Source organism: Mus caroli, chromosome 13, assembly GCF_900094665.2.
Source record: "Mus caroli chromosome 13, CAROLI_EIJ_v1.1, whole genome shotgun sequence".
NCBI lineage: Eukaryota > Metazoa > Chordata > Mammalia > Rodentia > Muridae > Mus > Mus caroli.
Genome location: NC_034582.1, coordinates 102717250 through 102741946, shown reverse-complemented (window position 1 = coordinate 102741946; position 24697 = coordinate 102717250). Strand labels below are relative to the sequence as shown.

Below are 24697 nucleotides of genomic sequence, written 5' to 3'. Positions count from 1 at the left end.
CCTGTGCCCTATCCCTTGGCAATTCTGCCAATAAACACATCCGTCTACTGCATTCTCCAGTCACTGCTTAAGGTAAGGGTATGTGTGTGTGTGTGTGTGTGTGTGTGTGTGTGTGTGAGAGAGAGAGAGAGAGAGAGAGAGAGAGAGAGAGAGAGAGAGAGAGAGAGACAGACTCTAGTTTATACTGCCTTTGGGAATCATTAGAAACACCTCCTGCATTAAAATGAATTATTGTTGAGTATGAAATCTCTTCAGTACCCATCTCTAAAACGTATCTTAAAGTCCTCATCTTTATTTAACGATGTAATGGAGAGATGCAATGGTTTGATGCTTCCCCCTTCCTTCTGCTCTTGTACAGATTCCATGGGTCTTCACTATCAGAGGTTGATACGCAGCTATCCTCACTAATACCACGGAGCAGTCATATTTCTTTGGGGGCTTTGAAGGGGAGTCCGCTTCAGGACTAGGTGCTTTGCTGGATCTGTTTATAATCCAAAAGGTTAGAGTGACTTTCTTCAGCTTCTCAATTTATTTTAGAAAGCTATTGTAACTGTGACAGGAGAAATCTATCCAAGGTAGAAAAAAAAATCTCGTCAAACTCAGTTTTTATGTTTAGCTGAAAGCTGTTTATTACATACTTGGTGTCACTTTTGGAAAAAAATAATAATATTATCGAAACATAATTGAGATAAATTACATATTTTAAGGAATGCGACATGACAGGTTTTGACAGATGTGTACCAGTGAGAAAATTATCAATAGCAGGATGATGGATGTATCCATCACACTCCAGCTTCTGACTCTGTGTCCTTCAGAAGCCCCTACCTGCATCCCTTCCTTCTTCCAGCACCCATTAGACCAATAGAGGCTCAATAGATTTCTGACACTAGGGATTGACACAATAGGGGCATCAACTTCCTTCCTGTTTTTCTGAAAACAAACCTTATTTTAATAAAAAGAACTCAACAGGATATTAAGAATTAGGACAAAATATTCTAGGAAAAACATAATTTTTAAGATGAGCTGTCACAATTAATGGAATGAGGAAGAGATGGCTCAGTATTTCAGAACTCTTGCTGCTCTGCCAAAGGACCTGAGTGTTGTTTCCAACACTCAACCAAGTAGCTTGCAACTGCCTCTAAGTCCAGAGCCAGAGAATATACTGTCCCCTTCTGGCCTCTGTGAGTAGCCACACTCATGCACACTCATATAGACAGACATACAGAAAAATTTAAAATCAAACCTTTATAAGCAATGAAATGAGCAAGAGATAACCAAGTCAATTGAAAATAGGCAAGGCCTAGAGTCAGAGAATTACCATCTCCCTACAACGATAAGTGGTTAAAATAGAAATGATTCAAGATAAAATAATTGACATGTATTCATTTATTAAACAACATAACCAAAGATTTAAGTAGTAATATAATTATCATAATGGCAAAAGTTGGAGTAGGTTTAGAAAAGAAATGTTACTATGTTATTTTTTGAAAATGTTGAACAAATTTTATAGATATAAATTTAGATATAGATCATTGCACACATACATATATCACTAAATCACATTATTTTATCCTAATAATTTGGCTTCTGAAAATTAATACTAGGAAAAGTAAGTAACTAAGAAATATATATTCATTTTCTTAGGAAAGAACCATATAACATTTGACAGAAGTTCTCTTTGTAGACAGGAATAAAATGTATGTGCGCGCACATGCCCCCCACCCCACACACACATTTTACTCCGAAATGTCTGCTACTTTCATGATTTTAAAAGTTATTTTCTTAACACTATGCTTACATGCTTAATAAACCTTTCCATACATAATTTAATATATACAAGAATAAAAAAATCTAAAATATATACATTACAAAATGTTGAGCGTCATTGTATAGTTTAAGGAGGTCTTATAAGACATTTTTAAGTTAATTTTATTTTAATTTTGTGTTCTGCATGCATGTATGTTTGCGTGATGGTGTCAGATCCTCTGGAACTGGACTTACTGATAGTTCTCATCTATCATGAGCGTGCTTGGAATTGAACCTCGGTCCTTTGGAAGAGCTGACAATGTTCTTAACCACTGAGCCATCTCTCCAGCCCCAAGCCGTATTTTGCTAATGAGAGCTTCCCTAACATTTCATGATTTGTCATTGTAGTCCAACAAAATGTCTCTAATAATCTAAACTGCTTAAGTAAAATCAAAACAGGAGACTGTGATATAAATTGTAGAAAATAATTAATCTGTGCAATGTTCTTCTCAAATGCTGATCATAATAAAATTAAGTCTTGTTGATGGTGACATTTCTATTCTCTTCTAAGAAGAGGTAAGAGAGACATATTCATGCAAAACTATAAAAATGTATGAGAATTTTCAGATGTTAAACAACAGCACAGTGACTGAAGAAAACAAACAGCACTGGGAGCCTACGGTAGGTAGGGCAGCCTACAATCTGCAGAGCTTCTAGGCTACAGGACAGGGAAAAGAGCCCCACTAGTGCCAGACTGTCTTCTTATACTGAGGTGAATCAGAGAAAGTCCAGGCAGACATTATCCTGATCACAGTAGCCCAGAGGACAGGGACACACAGAGAGAATGTGTGTGTGTGTGTGTGTGTGTGTGTGTGTGTGTGTGTGTGTGTGTGCAACTATGCTAACTCTGTCTTGATGTTTCCACTGACTAGTGATAGTATGAGAAAGCAGTGGGGTATGTATATTAGCTGTATTTGTAGAGGTAGTGCAGACAGTCTACATGAATCAGATTTTACCAGATGGTTTAAATATGTGTGGCTTATAATATATTAGTGTCACTTTGGTGGAGTATCTGAAAGATTAGTAAGGAAAATATCACAGAGAATAATGGACTGATGGGACTAAGGGCCATGCTTAAATTAGTCCTATTTGTAGCACAGTACAAGCAAGCATGCATTTACAATTAGATCTTGGTATTTTATCCAGTGATATCATGAAAAGAAACCATGTTTAGATGTTACCAAAAATAGCCACAGACTTTATAGGAAATTACTTCAAAAAAGTGTGGTGGTTTTACCAATTAGACCAATGTTTTTCTTGTATATGATTGTCCAATCTTGATTTATTCTTAACCATTATGAGTCACTGATAATACCTAAAGCCATAGAGCAGGTATGACCGATATTGCCAATTCCTACCATCTTTGGATGGTAAGTGACTAAGTGCTCTCAGGGATGCAGTAATCCATGAGGTAGACTCTAGTGAGCAAATCTTGGCTTAATTGGATAGCAAAGGTTAATCCCTCTGTATTACCTTTGCAGGAAACTAACAGGCCAAGTATATATATATATGTATATACTTGTTTATGTATATGTATATACATATACACACATATATGTGTGTATGTATAAATCTGATTATATAATATCAGTCAGAGCCAAGTTATATTCTATATGTTGTATGGAGCAGGCCCTGCTACATCTACAGTAGCGTTGGATGTTACATGCTATCCAAACTGCCCATGGAACAAACTTTTCTATATTGACCATTCTCCAGTGGCTTATTTGAAGTAAAATGTGTGTTGGCAGCCAACACAAGGGGCTTTTTGGCACTGTGCTGGTCTAGGTAATGTATTATTGATCTGCAGTCATACTGATCGGAAGGCCAGGCTTCTCGAGTTTCTCTGGCTCACATTTGGAATCAATTGTTGCCTTTTAGGAACTGTTCCATCAGACATACCCAGGTCTTCTTTACCCAGAACAGGAACAAACTTGGTGATGCAATGTGTGGGCTGCAATCAGTAACAAAATTAGTCTCTCTATATCCTACTTTGCAGATTTCCTTCCCAAGAATTATGTTACCATAGTCATTCTGCATTCTCACTAGAAGTTTCTATAGTACAAGAGAATTTAAATAAACCACTTGTTTACAGGGAATCTTGGTCATAGGTTCTTACCGTCACTTATTTCAGCTTTCCAAGCAAAATGTCCTGCTATTAAAAATGAATAGAATTATTATTTCACAAAAGTGTGTATGTGTGTGTGTGCCTTGAAAGAAGCCAAGTACTTTTGTGGTAGAATATATTTATAGTAAACAATATGTTGGCAATTGTTAGGATTTAATCATGCAAAATCATGTGATGCATTACATCATGTTGGAGAAAGGCTACAGAGAGATGCTGTGACCTTGTCACAGGCCCCCAGACCTTAACACAACTGACTCCATCATGGAAGTACCAGTCAGGCCCTGGGAACCCAGCATGCCAGCAACAACACCTGCCAAAATGAGAACAAAGACCCAATCATCAAAGTCCATAGTTCTAGGAAAGCCTAAATGAGAAAGCCTCAGGACTGTACTCAGGTCTCAAACACCCAGTGTAGTCACAGGCTGGCTAATGAAGACATTTCATTGGCTTGAGTGGTCATCTCAACCTCACAACAATCTTGTTCTTAGCTAAGTGAATGGCTTTTGAATAGTTTAAAGCATCATAACATCAGAAACAAGTCACATGATACAAGCTGACTTCATGATGAAAAATATTAGATGTACAGTCCTTGGTATTGCTTGGAAATGATACATTTTGCCCCATGGTAGACATTTTATAATTCTTTTAACTGTTTATATTATTCTAAGTTATATTGTTCAAATATACAACTCACTCCTCTATCATCTATCATCTAATCTATTGTCTGCAACACTTTCCCTCTCTCTTCCTCATGTTTCCTTCTTAATTTCATGTGACTTGTTAACAAACTCATCACATTCCCTTAGAGCTGCCTGTAAGGCCATGGTTTTAGGAGCATCCACTAGATGCTAGCCTGTTCAGGACCACATATGTCAAGAAATCTCACCTTCAGCAGCTATCAACCTCCAGTAGGTACTCAGTTGGTGGGTCCCAACATGGAAGCATCCTGTGAAGTCATAGCTATGGCTTCAAGTGTGGGATGGCATTGTCAGGGATGGCATTGTCAGGCTTGGCAATGATTGTTTCACTGCAGATAACAACTGTCTGTGACTCTTACAGTCTTCTGTAGCCTTTCAAGCTAACGATCCCTGAGCCTTGCAGGGAGAGGCGTGTTGTACATGTCTAATTTTGAGCTGTGTTCTTCATATATATTCTCTTTCTCTTTTTTTTTTAAGTAAATGGTTAAAAAATAAAATATATTATGTAGATCTACTCAAGTCATTTTCTCTTTTATTGAATATTTTCTTTATTTACATTTTAAATGTTATCCTTTTTACAGGTCTCCCCCCTCCCGTAAGCCCCCTACCCCATCCCCCATCCTCCTGTCTGTATGAGGGTGCTCCCCTCCCCACCCACCCACTCCTGCCTTCCTGCCCTGACATTCCCCTACACTGGGGCATTGAACCCCCTCAGGCCCAAGGGCCACTCCTCCCATTGATGTCCAATAAGAACATCCTCTGCCACCTATGGGTCCTTCCATGTGTATTCTTTGGTTGGTGGTCCAGTTCCCAGGAGCTCCTGAGGGTCTGGCTAGTTGACACTGTTACTCTCCCCCCCTCCATGGGGCTCCAAAACCTCCTCAGCTCCTTCAGTCCCTTCTCCAATTCCTCCACCTTGTGCTCAGTCCAATGGTTGGCTTTAAGCATCTGCCTCTGTACTTGTCAGGCTCTAGCAGAGCCTCTCAGGAGATAGCTATATCAGGATCCTGTCAGCAAGCACTTCCCAGCATCTGCAATAGCATCCAGGTTAACAACAACACCAACAAAACCCAAAAGCTTCTCTGATGAAGGTTAAAAGATGCCCTCATATATGACTTCAAGGATAAGAACTTAGGGGCAGTTTATTACCATTTCAAATTAGCAAAACAATTGTTTTACATTCTCTCCTGCTAATTAGGCAGCCATAGGTTTTTGGACCCAGTTAATTGTACCGGGCATGAATTCCATTTCATAGAGTGGGCTTCCAATCCAATCAGCAAGTCGTTAGTTACTCTCAGAATGTTCATGCCACTATGACACCCGTAGGCATATTGTGTTAAGCCAGTTGTTAGCTCACAGGGCTTACAGGGGAGAAGCCTGTTGATCGTTTTTCTCTCCTGGTCATATGTGAATATCATTGCTCCAGAAGCCTGAAAGCTCTCCAGCGGGATTGAGACGTCAGTATCAGCCTGGTTTCTTTAACTTCTACGATTCAAGTATGGTGTGCCAATAATGGGGTACTGCCATTGAGTCATGGAGGGTAACTGAGAGCAATGTCAATAGTTTATATTGTTTGGGAACCTAAGTTTTGCTAACTACTCGAAACATCCATATGTAGCACAGGGCTTTTTATTGGATAATCTGTGGTATCTGGGAGAGGTGTTGTGCTCCTGTTATGTAGTAATTCCATTTGTATATGTATATGTGCAGGTTTAGGAAGCTTCTACAATAGCAGGTTTTCAGATGGCGTCTTCAAATGCCTTTAGTGTTGAGTTGTCTATCCACATGCCACCTGGCCCTCCAACCCAGATTCTATTTAGCCATTTTTTTTAAATCCCATCATTTTCCTTTTTCCCTTCATATTTTTCACATGAAAGAGGTATTTGTTTTCTATGCAAGACAAAACACAAGCCAGCAACTGAACATTTAAAGCTTGCTGAAGTCCATTTATTCCCACTGCAAAAGATCATTACTATTCAGTGGCTGAGCTACATAAGTGTCAAACTGTGAACTGTTAGCCATCAAAAGGGGACAACACCAAAACTCAGAAAAAATGCCTCCTGGGAAATGATGCTGAACTCTAAGAAAAATTGACCTAAATCTTGCCTAACCAGAGGGCTGGTTTCTGTGTTTCTGTAGACAATCAGATTCTCTGTGGTCTATAAATTTTCCTGTCAACTCCAGGGGTTCACTTATTGTGTAACAGGGAAAGAGGGGTATCGCAGGCAATCCCCTATATGGTGTCTTTTTCCAGACACTGGGGATGGTCCTGAGCAAGGCTGACATGTCCACATGCTTTGAGAATTCTGTATTTTAACTACAGAAGTTAAAAAGCAAAGCCTAAACATTCACTGTATTTCTATCATGCATTTTCTAGGGCATTAGGATGACCACGGGAGTCCTTTGGGATTGCCTAATTGGAAGATGAGACAAAGAGGTGTTTGTTATTTCATGGTAGAAATCCATTCAGTGGTTTCCAGTCTCTTTACAAATCTTTAGCTATTGCTAACTGACCTGATACAAGAATAGCTTTTACAAGCACTCCTAAAGGTGCAATGAGAGAGATAACAACATGATACCAATGTCCCCAGAGCTCCAGGTACCACGAGTCTGTGTAGTACAGAGTAGAAACAAGACTTAAAGCATAAAGCTTTGTATAAATCTCTGAAAAGTCTTCCAAATCTTGTAGCACAAATATGAAAGTTATTTGACAGATCTCCTGCCACACATTTGGCGACAATTTTAAGAATGAACATGATATCACCAATAACAAGTTCAGACTTGTCTAAACTGCCAGTAGTAAAATATTGGAATAAAGTCAATAAAACTAAGAGAAAGACTACATTGTCTTGCTACTCTCAGCACAGGTTAAAAAAAAACTGTTGAAAGAAGAGATGATGAAAAAATAAGCAGCCAAAACAACAGAACTGAACATCAACAAAACACATGTATTTCAGAGAAATTAATCAGTTTTTAAAATTAATTTAAAAGGTCAAAAGAAAAATGGAGTTGAAAGGGTTAAACTGGAATGGGGAGGGGAATACAGGAATTGTAGAGGAGGGAATACAGAAGAGATAAATAATACTAAAGACATTCTTTTTTTAAAAAGTCATAGAGAAATCTACTACTGTAGAAGTTTCCTGAAATGAATACATATACATATATAAAAAGAGTTAAAATGTAGCTACCCCATAACATGGCAACAGAGCCCCTCTAGATACCAGAGATTAACAAACAAAAGTCTTAATGACAAGAATTGGTTGCATCTCTTGGAGCTGCTTGGAATAGGTCCAATACACCTCAAGCATTACAGAGTATTATCAGTGTTCTTGGCCATCCTCCAGAATATGAGGGTAAGACGCTGTTACAGAAGACATCACACATTTGAGTCATAGGACATGTAGAAATCAACTTGGTGATGACTTGGAAACATTATCCCTACTGACTAGTGTTTATAGTGCTGGAAGGGTCTGTGCATGCTACTGAAAGAGAAATGTAATGAATAGGTTGACCCAGTTGTGAACCTTGTGAGCTGCAAGACCTGGCAAGACATGTCAACTATACAGCAAGGAACATGATTGTCATGGGAGTAACCAACTACTTTCTGATTGGATTCAAGTCCTGTCCATAAGATGAAAATATACATGGCACCATCACTAGACTAAGAACCTACAGCTAGAGTGATAATATGCTCTGGGGGGTGGGGGAGCAAGCTACTATTATTTTATTTAATGGATGTTTATTAAGCCAACTCTTAATGACTTATTATACCACAGATTAATGCAACTCTCAACTTTTATCAGAGAAGCTTCCATTTGAAGAATATGGTGATTAAAATTGGTTAGCATGCATAGACTATGAGACCAGGGAATGTTCCGTCCTAAATAAAACATATAATTGTACCTACTTCTTCCAAGACTCAAGGATCATTGCAGGAGAAAGGGCAGCAATGGTGTATGAATCAGTGGTAGTGAATGACAAAGGGGAAGCTGTCTCCTGCACACAACAGGACAGCTGCACATATGAACTCACAGTGATTGTGACAGTATACACAAAACCTGTGCAAGTCCAAGCCAGACTAAATCCTACCACAGAAAAGGGAGTGGACATTAAATCCCACTCCTACCCACGGGGCTATTGGTAATTTAGCTGCTTGGAGACATAAAGTCAGTTTTCCCCAAGCTGTAACTTCTTCTGACCAGGCTTCAGTGGAAGATCACAGATCCAAGAATATTTGAGCAGCATAAATTGCTCTTGATGTAACTAAAAAGAAGAAGAAGAAGAAGAAGAAGAAGAAGAAGAAGAAGAAGAAGAAGAAGAAGAAGAAGAAGAAGAAGAAGGAGAAGGAGGAGGAGGAGGAGGAGGAGGAGGAGAAAGAAAATGTTGTCTATTTTCCTCTGGATTGTTTTAGCTCCTTGTCAAAGATAAAGTGATCATAGGTGTCTCGGTGCATTTCTGGGTCTTCAATTCTATTNAGGAGGAGGAGGAGGAGGAGGAGGAGGAGGAGGAGGAGGAGGAGGACCAAATTGGGTAGATGGAGAAGGATAGTGGATATGGGAGTGGTTGTGGGAAGGGGTGAATCAAAACATGTTGTGCAAAGTTCTCAAAGAGCTAATAAAGAATTTAAAATAATGTTACAGATTTTTAATCATACAGATTATGTCAGCTTTAATTCAAAGGTGTGTGTGTGTGTGTGTGTGTGTGTGTGTGCGTGCATGCATGTGTTTTACTAGAGTCAGAAAGACTAAATCAGGCTCTCATGCAACTAAGCCACATCCTACCAGAACGGTGCATCCCAAGCCTGCTATGATTTGTTTACATTCTAAATAAATATTACAGTGTCACTGATCTTTCCTTGTTTTAACACAGGCTCCCTGAGTCATGATAGAAAGAAAGCTTCAGACAGCACAAAACACAAATGCATCGCTTTGTCAACCACTTGAGTCGCTGTGGGAGATAGAGTAAATGATTACTGTATTATAGCTAAGTGACAAAAATCCATATGGATTCATTATAAACAGAAAATGTGACATTTAGAATTTTTGGAAATTTTGACTCTTAAAATCTCCCTGGAATACAGCCAGAATAAATCCTATTGCCAAACAGCAAGTACAGAAGATAAAATTGGTATAATTGTGTTCTATTTTACTTGAACGAGATCTGTCTTCTGTTTGTTGGTTACGTCTACGTGGTTCTCCGGAACTATTTTTAGAAATCTTCATATATAGGATTAGATTTCTTGGTGCACAGTAATGTGCTTTGAACATTTGTTTGGGCAAATATTTACAAATACATTTAAGCTAGGAGTGTACTTCAACTGGCTTTTTACATTTCTCACTCAAAGTGAAAAAAAAAAAACTATCGGAAGCGTATTTCACAGGTCTGAGATACTTCCTAAGCCCTGTAACTCCCTGTAAAATGTACACAACCTGGAAAAATCACAGGTTCAACTCAGAAAGGGAAGTGTTCATTAAATTCAGCAAATTCTATAAATCACACATGATGGAGGTTACCATAAAAATGAGACTATAATTTTTGATTAATAATTCATCTAGTAGAGGTAAAATAAAGCCAAATATAAAAATGAAACAGAGTACTAGTCAAACTTCTATCTTTAGGTGATAAAGACAGATGGTTAGTTCAAAACAATGTAGATAAACTGTACGATTCATGATACTACTTCAATTTTGTACATGATTTGTACACATGGTTTATTTTTGACACTGGAGATTTACGAACTTTTTTTTAAAATAAGGAAATTAATGCTTTCAGATATACCTATAGCCACTGAAATAGACCCACAAAATGCACGTTACAACAACCTTTCAGATATTAACAGTTGTCTTAGGCTGTGTCTTCTATCATATGATTTATACATGCAAAAGGCAGCCAGAGATAAGACTGAAGAAAGCTAAACATTGGCATACCACTAAGAAAATGTATTCCACTGAGAAATGTAGTTTTGATATTTCTACCAACAAAAATATATTAGAGAAAGTATATAGAAAAATAAATATACCACAAAATTATATAAGATTGCTTCCATTAAGTGGCCCAGTTATATATGTAAATATTTTAATCAAAATTAGCATAGAAATACATTACCTTTAAATAATTAGTGAATAAAACATGTAAGCTCTTTGTATAATTTTATTTTTATATAATTTTATGGAAAGCATCAGTAGAAAAATGAAGTAGAAAAATGAGAATGCATATATGATTCTGGGGTCATGTATCACTATAGAAGGAAATTTTTGTGTGCATTTTGTGTGCACATGTGTGTGTATACACATGTGTGTACACACACATGTGTATACACACATGTACATATGCACATGCACACACACACAATCTATTTTGCTAGATCAGGTTAGCTCCTCAGAAGGCTCTGTAACCTCTCAAACAGGAAAATACACATCCTGAAGGATCCCTTTCAAAGTGGAATGAAGAGAAATGAAGCTCAGTTGTGTTAGTGATGATCCAGCCCCACCCGCATGTCACAAGTTGGGAAGGAAAAAAAAAATCCAAGAAAGATTTGACTTCAAAGATTTCAAGGAACAAAGTGGTGAGGAGACATACTCACTGAGCAATTCCCAAAGTGCTCATGTGTGAGCAATGTGAAAATTCTAAAAATACTACCCGGTGACATCTCACTCGTTCCACAAAATCCTAAGCTAGAGAACAAAGATTCTTCCAAGTCACGCTATTAAACATGGCCATCATACATCTGTTACATAATAATTATAAATAGCCCTCAAGCCACATGTGCTAGCAACCAGGTGGCCATGAATTTTAGCTTTTGTTCGAATTAAAATATAAAGACGCTTAATGATTGATTTATTTTAAGGTTACAAAAGGTGCCTTTGATGTCAGTGATTAAACATGGTAACTATAGGCAACACTGGATCTGACAGTGACATGTGAATTGATTGTAAGACAAGGATTGAGACATCTGTATGGACATTCTCAGAATCTCCACAAGAGGAGTTATTAAAGTAATTGAGGCATTCTCCTTGATACAAAAGGTTTAGTTAAGGAAATTACACCTGTGCTCAGTTGTATCAGTGAGGCAGAGATTATTACAATGATTTCTATATTTCCAACTATATGTCTTACACCAAGGGAAGTACTTACCTGGCAGTGAACAAGTTCAGCTTGAAGAATACTTTCCCAAAAGCAAGTTCGACACAACAGAGAAAAGGCATGTCTTATGTGCTGACATTCTTTCCTGAACTGGCTATTTATGGAATAAAAGTACTTTCTTAGACTTCTGTACCAATCATGTCGCCAGAATCTTCAGATAAGAAACGTATCCCTATCCCTAAAAGTATCCCTATCGATACTTAAATACTTGTTACTGCAGAAGAAACAACTTGGTCATGTGACAGACATTTAAGGACCTCCATTAAATTGTGCATAAGTGGTTGGTGATTGTGATGGGAAGCAACAGAGGCCACTCTAGAAAGTTGTGCATAAATCGCAAGACTTGCCTGATGTCACCTGGGTGACTCTGGGACTTTAGACCAATTATTTTCTTGCACGAGAAGACTTGAGGAGGATATTACAGCTCTTCAAGGCAGTAGCAGTGTACAGCTACAAAGCGCTGTTATCCTTTAGAAATGTATGTAGAAGGGCAAGTGGGAGGAATGTGGGGTGATAAACCCATGAGAGCAGAGCATAGTAGCAAATGGCCTTGGAGATAAAGATAAGCAACTGGAATTGGTTGGGAAAGTAATGGGTACCCAGTAGAGGGAAATGGAGTGGGAGCAGTCGGGGGTGGATCGGAAGAGCTAGACTGGATTTTGAAATCATTAGAGAAGGTAATAAATAGCCAGAGAGGAGATTCTATAATTGATATAAGAAACCAAAGGATAAGGATGGGTAGGCTATTCCTGAACCAAGGTAACATTTCAGAAGGGTCTAGCGAGGTCACTTAAAGGAGCACAAGGAGGTACAATTGACCAGATTGTGTAGATGAGCCAACAGGAAAAGTTTGTGGTGTATATGAAAGAAGGTAATTCTGCTCTTACACTTACAAACCATTTGCTCTCTTTTCATTCACCTATTCTGTGTGTGGGTCCAAGCTATTTCTGGGCTCATCCATTCTAATATCTAGCAGGAGGAGGTAGAAGTCAGAAGTCAGTGGCTGAAGTTGTTCTGGAATACCAGCAAAGACTGAATCTCTGGGATACTGAGCTCCCAGCAGCCAGTCATGACAACTGTCCCTTATTAAGTGAGGAGCAACCTGGAAACACACGTGGAAATCACAACAGACTCAGCATCCTTGACTGGAGGTTTGCTCTTTGAAGCTGTTTGTCTCCTAAAGCTGCTTTAAATAAATAAGTAGATTTGTATGCTAAATATGTGTACACATAAAATTTTAAACACATAGTGAGTCACACAGCTTGTTCCATGACAATGCCTTTGTAAGCCAGTATTTAAGAACAAATTCATCCTGTTACCAATTTGCAATGTTAACTGCATCTATCCACTCAAACCTTCTCCACAAGTGATAGTTTTGAGTGTCTCAAAGGCCAAGAACTTGCTAACAAGGGGAAAAATAAACAAAGATTAAATAAAATGAATTGCAACTACAAACCTAGACCTAATGAATATGTTGAATTTTTTATAAAGCACCATTTCATATGCTGGTCAACAACTGATCTACTTAATGAAAACAATGGATGAATGAGAATAAAAATCAGCCCAATAGTGCATTTGCTATAAAGTTCTAATATAAGCAGACACCCTTAATGTCTTATTTAACAGTCAGCCAAAATTCATTTTTCTCTCATTTCTGTTATAAAGAAGGGGGAGTAATTTTATCATGGACTTCTTCTGACCTTAGTGAATGGTTGTGGGGATTGGAGCAACAGACATGGACAATCTCTGGAGCCTTTGGGCCATCAGACAAGAGGTGCCAACCTTCCGTGGAACTCGATTATTACTGTCCTGTATACAATTGTGCAGACCTCAATACTTTTAAGAGTTGAAGTTCAAAAAAAATACTCATTTTCATGAAGAAGTTAAGATCTTATTGCTTTCTCTTCTTCAAGTTATATTATGGAGGCTATTAGAAACACAAATGAACCTAACGCAGGGCTACTTTATTTTGCCTGGTAAGCCAGTAATTCCATTCTGAGAGTTAAGGGACATAGATAGAACTTCACAGAAATACCATTTAACAAATTACGTAGCCAAAACAGATTTACCAAACTTAATCATGGTAATAGAATTGAAGGGGAACATTCCAGAAACATTCGTTGCACGAAGACACTTTACAGAAATATTGTTTGCTTGAACTGAAAGGCATCATCCAATATTTCAAAGTTGAAACTGGAAGAAACACATCCAATGATCAGGCTCCTATAGCAGTGCACTGAACTAGTAATTCTTCAATTAAATGACAAAGAAAGGGTTTTTTTCTCCCCCAGTCAGTAATTGTATGTGAGGATATAGCAGGGAAATACATTCATTCCATCCCAAGGAAAACATCTGAAACTGTAGCAAATTAACATTTGGACGGAGGTGGGGAAGGGCTGAGAGGATAGGCAGGACACACTGCTGGGTGGGTGGAAGAAATACTGCCCAAGCAAGGGAGCAGGACAGAAGGAGGAGACCCAGAGGAAAAAGTGGTCCCCCTAACACTTAAGCACAGAGGATCTGCCCCAACTTCATCAGCCCATTCTCATCTCAGAAAATGCTTTAAAGTCACAGAAATGATGAAAACAGGCTCTGTGAGTATGTATTAGCCACAATTCTAAAGTAAGACATTACAACATTTATTTATATATAAAAAGTTTGAAAAAAGTAAAAGGAGCAGAAATAAAAGAAGTAGACACGGGGAAAGGAAAGGTGGTGAGGGGAGGGGAGTCTAGCCCTGTGTCTTTGCCCTTGAGGAAGCATTAGCTTACAGGCTGATTTTGTAGTCTGAGGTGCTTTCTGGTACAAAGGCCATCTCTCCTTTCTGTATATGTTGATTCTGTCAGGAAGTTTATGAACAGATCTTCTGAGAACTATTGATGAAATAAAGTGGGGGCTCACTGCTTAGGTAGATTGTTCTGTATCTTGTTTAGTTGTCTTTACACAGACCAATCGACACACAACCCAACTTTTTTTTTAATGTCCAACCCAATGAGCTTCCACTATTCACAGTTGTGAACACATTCCCACTGTTTAGAAAATGTTACTATGTAAAGAAGTCTTTTACCCTTTCAGCTTTCAATATCCATCCCTCACGCAGCCACGTGGAACCACTTATTTCTGACTGTAGATGCATCTACTCCCTAAACATTTCCTCCGCATCGAGTCATGCAAAAATGTCATGCTGGCTCTTTTCCAAGATTCATCCATGTGACAGCAGGCAGTCCATCTGAAGACAGAGCTTCTTTTCCAATTTACTAATATCCACTGTAGGAATAGATTATATGTCTATTCTTCATGTGGTAAACTATTTCTACTTTTGGTTATTAGAAAACTTGCTGCTACAAAAATTGGCACACAATACTTGGGAGGCTATGCTGTCACTTCTCCTGATGTATTCCTGTAAGTGGAGTTATTGGATCATATGCTAACTCTATGTTCAACCATTTCAGGAAATGAGATATCCTATATTTTCCTACTCATTCCTCTATGTCCAACCAATGATCATCTGAAACAAAGCCATCGTCAAAGCTTCTAAAGGCTTTATTTTAGAGATCCACATTTTGTACCCAGCTTCTAGTTAAAATTATCTTGTTTGTTCATGAATTCACACTGCAATTACTTGATAAACAAAAGCCACACACTAGATGCCCTATGTACTTATTCTTTCTGATACAATATACCATTTGTAGCAATGAAAATTAATTGTGAAAGCTCTTGTAGGTAGAGGCATAGAATGGTAGGTCTCCCATTAGGATGTTCCCCATGTTATTTTGCTGTTCTGGAACCTGACTGTAAAACATAATTTGGCGGTAATGATATTTCAAATAAAATATACAGAATTTTATGTTGGCTTAGCATTTTGAAGGTTACTAGCAATTTCAGCCTGCATAATACTCACTCAACCCTTAGAGATTTCCAGAGTTGAAAAAAATGAATGTGTAAGTAAGCATCCTTACACTGTAATATCTATAGTGATCTCTAGTTACAGAGCTGGTGGGGTGTTACCCAAGACACCAAAGCTCAAGACTACAGCATGTATATTTATAGTTCGTCTAGTGAGGAGAACTCTCAGATATGTCTATCTGCCACATTTCTCCTCTTTTCTCTTCTTTCTACTCTCCCCAACACAGCAAAGCACATATATAATTTAAATTGGACACTCTGTTTAAACTCATATATACAGTGTGCTTACACAGGTAAACATACCTATGCTCGCCTCCTATAGAGAACACATTCATGAATATACACTTCATATATATGCACGTCCCCTAGGTACATATTACATATACATTTACCTCACAAAATAAACTCAGCAGTGTATACTACAGATGTATACATATATGCATCTCACACATGTTCACCTCCCAGACACACAAAACACACGCACTCATAGCTATCATATATAAAATCTTAGACATCTAATATAGTCACATATGCATACTGCACACAAATGTTACATATGCATTCAGCTCTATGCCTCCCTCCTTCTCCCTCCCTCCCATGGCTAGAGAAGTGTTGCATTAGTCCTTTCAGGTTAGAGAGCACCAAGGATAGTGAAACCAAGGGCTAATATCCAAAATATATAAACAACTCAAGAAGCTAATCACCAAAAAAAAAAAAAAAGCTCAAACAACACAAAAGGGTATAGAACTAAACTAAGAATTCACAACAGTGGAATCTTGAATGGCTGAGAAACATCTAAAGAAATGTTCAAAGTCCTTAGTGATCAGAGAAATGCAAATCAAAACAACCCTGAGATTCCACCTTACACCAATCAGAATGGCTGAGATCAAAACCTCAGGTGACAACACATGTTGGCCGGGATGTGGAGAAAGAAGAACACTCCTCCATTGCTGATAGGATGGCAAACTGGTATAACCACTCTGGAAAGCAATCTGGAGGTTCCTCAGAAAATTGGAAATAGATCTACCTGAACATCCAGCTATACCACTCTTGGGAATATACCCAAAAGATGCCCCACCATGCCACAGGGGTACGTGTTCCACTATGTTTATAGCAACCTTGTTTGTGATAGCCAGAAGCTGGAAACAACCCCAACAAATATACAGCAGAGGACTGTTGGGTCTGGGTTAAGGCAGAGAAGATGCACCTAACCCTCAAATGACTGGAGACCCTAGGGAGTCTAGAGTTCTGGTGGGGTTGGGGGTGGGGGATGGGGACACCCTCATAGAGACATGGGGTCAGAGAGGAGGTATGGGATGTGGAACAGTTGGAGGGTGGGCCAGACCGGGAGGGGAATAAAATCTGGAGTTTGAAAGAAAGAAAGAAAGAAAGAAAGAAAGAAAGAAAGAAAGAAAGAAAGAAAGAAAGAAAGAAAGAAAGNAAAGAAAGAAAGAAAGAAAGAAAGAAAGAAAGAAAGAAAGAAAGAAAGAAAGAAAGAAAGAAAGAAAGAAAGGAAGGAAGGAAGAAAGGAAGAAAGAAAGAAAGGAAGAAGAGAGAGAGAGACAGAGAGAGAGCGAGAGCGAGAGCGAGAGAGAGAGAGAGAGAGAGAGAGAGAGAGAGAGAGAGAGAGATTGAGAGAGAGAGAGAGAGAAAGAAAGGAAGGAAGGAAGAAAGCACCGAGACAGGTTCTCCAGAGAGGAGGCATATGCTAAGGCTCTGCCATCCTGTCATTTAACCTTCCTTTTTCTAGTGGTTTCTCTTTTGCTAGAAAGCATCTCTTAAATTCCTGTGTTATGTGACTCAACAGTGAGTGGTGAGAGCCATAAGGACACCAGATAAAGGAATGAGGCCAGCCTTGCCTCATACCTAAATCTTATGTAGGCACTAGCAGGTCTGGAAATGGTACTAGCAGGTCATTTAGTTATAATATAACTACCAAATGTGAGAGCTTTTGGAAGGTTCTTAGAGCCCTAAATTCCAGGGTGGTGGTGGTAACAGTGTATCTACCTAGAAGCTGTTGTAGGGTCCAAGAGAAAACATTCAACACAAAATACCAGGTACGCTGGAAACATTTTTAAAAGGGTACCTGTTACAATTACCAAAAGTTATCTTGCTCATGACAATGTGTCCATTTAAGAATACAGTTCTGAGCTTTTTTTAAAACAACAAATTATAAAAGAAAAAATGCAAAGCACACTACTTCAGATATATTCCTATTAAAAATGATGAACACCTTGTGCATCATGAATGACTCTTCTCTCTTAATCTTTCCTACTATAACTGATAAAATTGAAAAGTCTCAGAATGAAAATTTACTTGTTGTAATTTTCCACCCAACTGCAAATCTGTCAGAGAATCCCATGCCAGTCCTGTGGCCCAACAACTCCTTAGTGATGGAAAATCACTTGTGAAGACCACACCTTTGTTCTGCTCCGAAGGTTTTCAATGCTTACCGATTCAGAGATTCCATAAATCTCCAACACTGGAAGTTTCAGACTGCCTTTCTAACATAACACAATTTCTTTTCTAAAATAATTAAGGTAGTTTTTGTGTATGTTTTCTCTCAAAGCTTACAGCCTCCTCTTTCTTGTGTGTAATCTCAGGACACACCATCTGTGTATTTTAACACTTCAAGATGCATAGCTTACCTGTGGATATTTCAGTTCATGCAGGGTATTATCCAACCACACCGTCTTTCACCTGCCTTACCTGCCTGCTGTTGATAATATCAGAATAGTAAGTCATAAAATAAATACAAATACCTTCAATTTTTCTCCAGGCAAGAGTTGTAATTTACTTTCATAATACAGTTACACCTTTATTATTTAACAATTTGATTTTAATTACCATTTTAATATTGTTTGTAAATTAGGACAAAAGAGATCATCAGTTTTGAAAATATTTGAATTTACTTATGACATATATGTTAAATTTGGTTTAAAACTCCTAAGCAACATATTAGTATGTTTATGAGCTGAAACTATTTGCTAGATTGCCATTAGGGTGAAATTTTAATAAATATTTTAATTGAAATTACTATATTGGAAAATAATTGCTAAATATAATTTGCTATGTAATTACACAATGTCAGGCATGGCCATAATCAAGATTTTCAAATGTCATTTGTCAATGATACACATATAAATATAATAGAAAAATTGTATTATTCTCTTCCCTGTACAGATTAAAAATTATTTTAAAGTGGAGATTCCTGAGTACATAATTTACTAAAGTGTCTCATGAAAAGTATTGTTAATGCCAAACTTCTGGCTCCTATTCTACACTTTGACACTCTGTTCTGTTTTCTCAAGAATCCAAAATGGCGGACCGGATTTTAGAGCAGAGCCTTTGGTCTGAGGCTCCTCAACTGACTCCAGAGGTCAAGGAGGATAAACTATCACTGCCAAACTCATTGCATCACTGCATGGCTTGATATCATGCCAACATGTATGTGTGTACACATGCATGGGTGTTTTAAGACAAACGTAATATAATTTCAGATGAAGTTTTTACTATTTCATCAAAAGCTTTGTGTTTGGCAGAAACATTCATCCCAAGTTCAATTCCTAACCTAGAAAAGATGTTTTCCATCAATAAATAAAATCTCTCTCTCTCTCTCTCTCTCTCTCTCTCTCTCTCTCTGTGTGTGTGTGTGTGTGTGTGTGTGTGTGTGTGTGTGTGCCCCTCCTTCCTCCTTCCCTCCCTCCCTCCCTTCCTAAAAATAAAGTTTATTGTATAGAAATATAACACACACATATGTAAATCCTCTCATCTTCTTCCTCTTCTCCAATGCCTCTGATACAGAGAACCTATAGATTATACCTTATTAGAACGTCTTTCAAATGTCCAGATAACACCCCATCTATATATTCTGTATTAGCAAGCCGCACATTCATGTAACCATCTACAGAGACCAGGTAGCACTTACAGTCCACTCTCTAATTACGTTTTGCCAGCACTAGCTTTTCTGTCAGTCCCTTGAGAAAAGACCTGGAATTGAGGGCTAAACTCATCGTGAACAGCCACAAGCATGACACCCCACTAGCTGCAGACCCAGCCACTGCCTGCCCCTCATCACCAGAACAGCTACCACTCACCCCAACTGACCAGCACCACGAGAAGTACCCCGCTTTTCAGAGCTCTAACAAATACTTGATGGGTTAAGTCACTGAGACTGAATCTCTTCGTAGATAAACAGACCCACCCGGTCCCTGTGGATGAATACGTGGCTGACATATCTACATCTTTCCTTCCAAGAACTAGAAGTACAAGGTGAACAGAAGGGAAATTCAATGCTGTGTCACTCAAGGGTCAGAATGAAAGGCACAGAAGAGGTTTGCGTGGCTGGATGCTTGGCATCCGAATATCAGGAAAGGAAAGTGGCAAATTGCTTTTCAGGTTCTTCTGAAAAGTGAACAAGAAAAAAAAATGACAAAAACTAAAACCACAACTGAGAACAGCTTCTCCCAACTCCCAAACCCTCAAAACAGAGCTTCCAGCATTCTCTTGAGAGAGTGTGAGGGTCTTCATAGGTTAGGAAGCCCCTCCCTGCCCCACTCCAATTGTCTATTCAAATATACTTTTTAGTACTTAGCTTTGCTTTTTCTGACCTGTGTCAGATAACCCCAAGTAATTCTGCAACATGCCAATGAACAAGCCATTGATTTTAACATTCATATTTATCCCACCAAAGGGCTAGTTCACAGCCACAGCATACGTGAAATGGTCCAATCCCTGCTTTAAATGGTCTGATCCCTGCTTTGGATCCTTGGGCTCTGATTGCTTCCTATACCAGCAGTGCAGTGCCTACACACAAGCAAGAATGTGATTAGAACATTGAAATAATCACCTCCTAACCCTGCAGGACACACTTCTGGAGGTGTCAAGACTTTATTCTAGGGAAATTTTTCTGTCCACTGCTGGTAGGCAGAGTTTGTGTCTACCAGCTCATACTTCCAATACAAAGTATATGTTTTGTAAATTGTTTCCATGAAAATGATTTGAACCCTATTTATTTGCCCTTTTCCCCAAAGATGGAAGACAAAATTGTTTTCTTTCTTTTCCTTTCTCTCCAAATTCTCCTTCCCAACGTCCACTTCATCTTCTAAAATCAGAGTTACCTGGCAGAATCTTTAGATTAACGCAACACAATTGTCTTTTGTTTTTCTAAGATGAGCAGAGTTCTGTAGTTATACAATTTTTTTTTTTTTAGGATATCTGGAATTCAACCTCAGGGTTTGAGAATACCACCCCACTCCCACCCACAATGATGTTCATTTAGATTACAGGGCCCCTTTAGTTTGGGTCTGTGTATTTCATTTAATGAAGTACATACAGGTAACTGGCAAGGGTACGCACAGTCACATGAATGACATAAAAGCTGCTTGAAAGATTGCTCAGAGGAAGTCACCACAAAGACTGAGCTTTAAGCAGGGTACCCAAAACCACACAGACGACAGCTATATAAAAAGATGGTCTTTATTATTTCTTCAAACTTCAATCCATCACTCAGCTATAAGAATGCCTAGAGTATCCCCTACTGGCCAGTGTACTCCATGGCTAGTGACAGGACAAGGGAGGAAGAATGAGTTCACTGCTGCAATTGCAGTACCAGGGGCCAAAGCAAACTTCAACAGCCCTATTGTGGCCTTTCCATTTCGTTTCATTATGTTGTTCCTGCAGGGGTTTTCCTTAAGGTTTAGCATGCTTTACTTACTCTTGCAAAGTTTTCACGAGCACGTTGAAAAATTTAGCTTCCGAGCAAACTAAGTGGCATTTAAAATCAGCAAATAAAATTAATTTTTGCTCATGTTAAGTACCTTTTGCCTCAGAGGGCAAGTTATCAGATAACATTCGTGAGCTCTACTTATGGTTGCGTATCACTTATACAAAGTGGTTATATGCGTTGAGTTTTAGACTTCCAGATATTGATGTATTTTTAATGAGATATATTTGAGGTGATACCTAAGTCTAATCACAAAACATTTGTTTTGTATACATCTTATGCATAAATCCTGAATATAACTTTAAAAATATTTTTAATGTGCCTAAAATTTGGTTACAGCTTTGTCACATGAGGTTGGGAGTGGAACATCTCTCTAGATGCTTTATGTCGTTGGTGTTTAGAAAGTTAGATGGAGGACTTGGGGTTTTAAAACTAAAAGATGCTAAATCCTTACCAGTCCCAAGTTAAGGGGCTAGCCAAGACCCAGAGGAACAAAATGGTGGCGACAATATCATTAGGATGTTGATTTCTATTAACAAAAATGAATAAGAAAGCAAGCAGGATGCTGAGAATTCAATTCAGATGCCCTATATTTTCTCTCCCTACCAAGTGTCACATAAGACATGAGACTTGCATAAACAGCATGCCATTGCCTTCTTTATCACATGTTTATATAGCAAGAAATTTGCTTCTATCCTCTGAGATAAAATTAGGCAAATAAACATGTGCTTCAGTAAATTACTGTCAAATATAATTAGCTTCCATATCGAGAGAGATAGGTAGAACTCGACACTGTCCAGCATTGATCACACATAGAAGAACAGTCTCATGCCCTTGGCCTATTCCATCTCTCTTGCCTCATTTATAAGTTTGTAGGAATCAGATAGAAATAAGCTAAGTGGTTTGCTTCATAGCAGAAGGAAGATGCGCATGAGCTCTATGCCTCACATCCAAGTTGGAGTCCAGGAGTTTTCTTAATTTCAAAATAGGGTTCCTAAACTGCAGCCTGCTGACTCTGCTCAAGCCACTGTCTGAAGAAACAGCTATAACACATGAGTGGATCTCCAGGATGCTTTTCATAATGAACCTAAATTTTATGATGTAAAATAAATGAATGAAGAGGTCCTTGAAAAGGGTATTTATTGTGAACCAGTGCTCATTGATATGCTTTGCTACTTATCTCCCTATAGCACTAACACAAAGTTACATGAGGAAAACATTTAGAAGATATCCACCTTTTGTTTATTTTCATGGGCAGTTTTCAAGTAGGAATGTTAATTTTAAGACTTTTCCTTATCACACGAGGGAAATATTCAATATTTTATTACACGTCGGATGTTTACTTGATTGTGTTTGATATTTATAACTATTAGGTTTTTTTCTATAAACAAACTGTTTTACTGTATCTCCATCCTCTGCCAGAGCCTCCTAAGACTTCCTAAATAACGACATCTCTGCAGCAGAAAGAGCTATTTATATGCTCACCACATTTTCAGTGTCATTATTGGCAACCGATTCGTAAGCAACTGCTGTGGAGACAGGATCAAAATATACAGCAGAAATCTGAAGACAGTGGGCATGACGGGCCTGGTAAAGGTTAAGAGGATAGCATCGCCTTCAGCTCTGCCCCCCACCTTAGCTTCAGCCCCGTCTCAAAATACAGGCAGGAAGCGTCTCTGCCCCCACTCACATTCCAAAGGGGATTTAGTTTGGTAATCCAAGCCTGAAGAACCAGTGTCGGTCCACTTTTTAAACCATTCCCTTCACTTTACTTGCTTTAGAAACAACCCTAAGGTTGAGAAGAAATCTTTAGAGCTAGAAAAACTTCCAAAGGTTTCCAGGATCCCATGGACTGATGAAGTGAAGCTAGAGAGGCCATGTGTGGCAGCCCCCTCTGCTCCCGTTCTTAGAAGACCTATCCCCCTTGCTTACTATGATATAGTAGTAGGAGTACTATATATTTACATTTCAAGCTACTTATTTTGGTTATAATGTTGAACCAGGTAGCCTACAACACAAATTGCCACAAACATGATTCACTAATCAGCCAAGGCACTCTGAATGAGTATACTCATTTTGACAATAAAATGATATACTAGTTGACACATATTAATCACTCAAAATTAGAAGGGGCTTAGGGTCTAACTCAGTAGTAGAGAGTATGCCTAACATAGACGAGGTCCTGAGTTCCAGTTGTACCATACACAACAAATGTATTGTGTGCATGTGCTAAAGGGTGATTAAAGCAATTCATAAAGAATTAAGAGAAAATATGAGTGTATAATCTGTGTATCTATTTACATGTATTCATTTCTATTTTATACTTTAAAAATATTTTACTTCATTTATGTATGTATGAATATGTGCAGATTGGTATGAGTGCCCATGGAGCCTCCCAAAGGGTGTTAATCCTCTAGAGCTGAAGTTACAGGGGTTTGCAAGCCCGTCTGACATGGTTGCTGGAAACTGGATTCAAGTCTTCTGTCAGAGCAGCAAGTACTCTTATCCGCTGAGGTATCTCTCCAGTCCTTCTGCTCATTTCTTAAGTCATATGTTAGCGTAAGTACTTAACATAAACTCAGCCCTACTTATGCAGAACTCAATTTGAGTTTTCCTTGGTTGTTGGCATACCAGATTTAAAAGCTTAAGAGCTATTAACCAGTGATTTGGAAGCAGGAAAACATGGAGAGACATCTGAAAGCAGTCTACAGAAAATAAATAAATAAATAAATAAATAAATAAATAAATAAATAAAAGCCCTGAGGGATATGGTATGACCAGAGAAGAAGGAAGACGGGTGTCACATGTTCTTGAAATAATGTCATGATGGACAGTGTGTGTGGACAGGGAACTCCAGGGAGAGGGACTCCAGCATGAATGCTGGCCAGGCTGACATCCTCACCATCACAGACAGACTCATTGATTTGGTGGCACAGACTTGGAATTCAGAAGTATAGATTCTCTTACTAAGACTTAAGGAAAACTATATCTAACAGGCAAAAAGATGGACCATGAAATCATCCCAGATCTAAACACTTCAACTCTTTCGTCTCATCCCCTGAGAATGCCTCTGTTTGGCCTAGCCACAATGAGTTGAGGCTTTGTGCAAGATCGTATTAGTAAAAGAAGTTTCAAGACTTTTCTGTGTGTGGTCCTAGAGATTAGAGTCACGCCTCTCTATGCTAAGTGCATACTCACAGCCCTGGCTCAGTTCTCATACTTGTAGATAGATAGATAGATAGATAGATAGATAGATAGATAGATAGATAGATGGATGGATGGATGGATGGATGG

At 38.5% G+C, this 24697-nt stretch overlaps 1 protein-coding gene and 1 pseudogene across 4 annotated transcripts in view; both read right to left on the bottom strand.

Moving 5' to 3' along the window:
* Pde4d (phosphodiesterase 4D) overlaps positions 1-24697 on the bottom strand; it is a 1431689-nt gene that overhangs the window by 552067 nt on the left and 854925 nt on the right. The gene's annotated exons all lie outside the window — the stretch shown is intronic.
* LOC110308425 lies at positions 19446-21383 on the bottom strand (annotated as a pseudogene).